Source organism: Tupaia chinensis, unplaced genomic scaffold (genome assembly GCF_000334495.1).
Source record: "Tupaia chinensis unplaced genomic scaffold, TupChi_1.0 Scaffold000283_1, whole genome shotgun sequence".
Lineage (NCBI taxonomy): Eukaryota > Metazoa > Chordata > Mammalia > Scandentia > Tupaiidae > Tupaia > Tupaia belangeri.
Window position 1 is genome coordinate 570,381 of NW_006159766.1, and position 3,150 is coordinate 573,530.

The window sequence follows — 3,150 nt, forward strand, 5'->3', positions numbered from 1 at the left end:
AGAGAGGTTTTTTCGCTATAGGGCGCGTACACTCGCCAGACAGAGAGAGACATAGAGACAGAAAGCGAGAAATCACCCCCTAGTGGGAATGGCCACGCCGCAATCCCTTCTCCTCCATTCTCCTCTCAGGATCTTGGGCATGCATGCACAAACGCCCGGCATGAGTTTTAAGCCACTGGGTCCGAGACATGAACTGCGGTCGACTACGTGGGAGTCCAGCGACATAGCCATTACTGCTAACAGCTAACTGCTGGTTTCCCCCCAATGTGAGTTTTAAGCCACCGAGTCTGGGACTCGAACTGCAGTCGACTATATGAGAGTCCAGTGACATAACCATGATGCCATCTGCTGGTCCCCAGTCTTGTTTAGATCTTAATTGGTACGATGATTACACTATTGTTCACATTCATCAAACTCACAGCCTGTAACTGTGGGTAATTATGCCTTAGCCTGTGGATACAGTCTCTTCCCTCAGGAGAACAGGCCACAGCCGGAGGTCTCTGTACTAACCCACGTTGGGAGGCTTGAACCAAACGCCTTGGTGTGGAGAGCAGCGATCTGGGAAAACATGGCGTGACCTTCAGAGCACGCAGAATCCTGCCATTCTAGCAGGGCTATGGAGAAGCATTCACATACAAAAGCACCATCTGCCTGTAATCAACAGCCATCTTCCTGTGGTTGGTCCCCATGCTGACACTGCCCTGCACTGTCGGGCTAGAGGACGTCACGCGTGTTTATGAGATTTCGTCCCCACGAGATGAGAGAAGTTACCTGACACCAGTCGGCTGCACCTCCTTAGACGATTAACACCCCCAAACACCTGGCTTTGCATGCCATTTCCTTCTCCCCTGTTCTCTTTGCGTTCCCTTTCCTCCTCCCCCGTTTTCTGCCCTGTAAAAGAAGAAACCTGAGGTCAGTTCCAGGTCGCAACTGCATCCAGGAGGCTGAGCCTCGGACATCGGAGAGGAGCAGCGTCCCTGCCCAAGTACACAGAGGACAGCTAGGGCAGGGGCACTGACCCAAGTGATAGATTGGGGCTTGTTAGTGAAACCGAGCAAGAACCCCCAATGCATTTTCTAGGGTTCCTGAAATACAAAGTCCACTTGCATTGTAATGGCCCAGAGTCAGGAGTAAGCCTTCAGACTTTGGTTATGATAATGACCAGCATGGACCATGGGTGAGGGCCATTTGACCTCTAAACCCTTCACTTAAAGGAAAGAGAAGGTTTTCATTCCAATATGTAAGATGTTTTGTAGGCTGGAAACTGCTGGCTGTGAGCTCAGAGACTCCAGGCTGAACGGTTCCAGACACCTGAAGAGGAATTTGATTATCTAAGGCCTCACCAATCAAGAATGCCCACGAGATGATCACGCCCTCTTGAACCAATCACTGAACTGATCATGCGCCTGTGACCTCCGCCCCTAATTTTGCCCTTAAAAACGCATGTGGGGAACATCTCGGGGAGACGGGTCCTTTCAGCATGAGCTGCCCGCTCTCCTTGTTTTGCGCTTTGCAATAAAACTATACTTTCCTTCACCACACCATGCGCCTATGGTTCGGTTTCATAGCGCTTTGGCAAGCAAACCTGATTTGCATTCGGTAACATCAGGGCGAAAGGTGGGAGAGGATATTCTAAGGAGAATAAATAACAAAAGGAAAGGCACAAAGGTGGGGCTGGCCCCCGTGGAGTGATGCTTAAGGCAGCCAGATCCCACATGGCTGACTGAGTGGTTCGAGTCCAGACCTGGCAGCTAGAAGAACACACTCCGTGTTGTGTGTGTGTGTGTGTGCGCGCGTGCATGTGTGTGCGTGCGTGTGTGTGCGTGCGTGCCCAAAAATCCCAAGGAAAGAATGAAGGAGAAGGGATTGTAACTTGACTATCCCCCGAGGAGTGCTTTTCTCCCTCTGGTGATGGCATGCAACTTATGGCAATTGAAAAGAAACGGGACCAGCAGGTGGCATAGTGATTAAGGTGTTGAATTCTTAGGTGGTCGACTATAGTTTGAGTCTCAGACCCGGTGGCTTGAAATTCACAGCAGGTCTGTGTGTGTGCATGCCCCAAATCCCAAGAGGATGGAGGAGAAGGGATTGCGGCATGGTCATCCCCCCTTGGGGGGGTAACTTCTTGCTTTCTGTCTCTCTGTCTCTCTCTCTCTGTGTCTCTTCAGCAAGCACAGGAGTCCTACAAAACAAGAAAACTCTTAAAAAAAAAAAAAGAAGAAGAAAGAAAGGGGGAAAAGTCATAGAGGTGGAAGTTCCCATGGAGTCTTTGGGGAAGGAAGCTGCTTTGTCTTCCCCCTGGAGGAATAGGACCGGAAGATGGGGAGGGAGGCCAGAGGGCCGCCTTGAGTCTCCTACCACCTGGGCTGTACTTGTGTAGATACAGTGGAGACAGGACCGAGATGCACTTGAAGCGCATGTGCTTGGTCAGAGTGGGTAGACGAAGAGGGTCAAGAACAGCTAGGAGGCGCTGTATCGGGCTAGGCCTGAGAGCCTCAGCCAGTCCTGGTTCCTGAAGCAGAAAAGGAAGGCGGGGAAGGAGCGGGGCGTGTGCCCAGGACTGGTGGCCGTTCCAGGGGCTGTGCTGTCTGCTGGGGTTCAGAGGCAGTGCGAGGCATGGATCTGCAGCTTTGAAAGCAGGGGCCTCCTGCAGACCCACACGAGGCGACCTGGGTTGAGCACCTTCATTTGCTCCACACCGAGCACACAGACCACAGGCCTCAGCGCCCCACGCCGTGCTGCTCACTGGGGCTACGGAGTGGAGAGGATGTGGTCCCTCTCTGTGGACTCCTCAGGTTCCTGGAAGAGACGGGCCTCCTGCATTGACAGATGGCGGACAGCAATGCAGGTGTTTGCGTACAGCAGCGGGAACGGCGGGAATGCAGCCCACGGCAGGAGATGCACGGGTGGATAAGGGGACTGAGGACTGGGGACCAGGCGGGGAGGCCGGCATCTTTCCGGTGCTTATGGCGTGCAGGGCACTGTAGCCAGCCCCGAAGTGCAGACTTGTGACCACTGTGCGGCGCTGTCCGCCCCAAAAACGTCTGCATTCTGCAAGCGGAGGAGAAACCTGGTCAGGCGGAGAGTAGTCCCAGGCTAGGAAACCAAGGAATGCAAATGCCAAGGAAGAAGAAAAGGAAATGGGCTGGG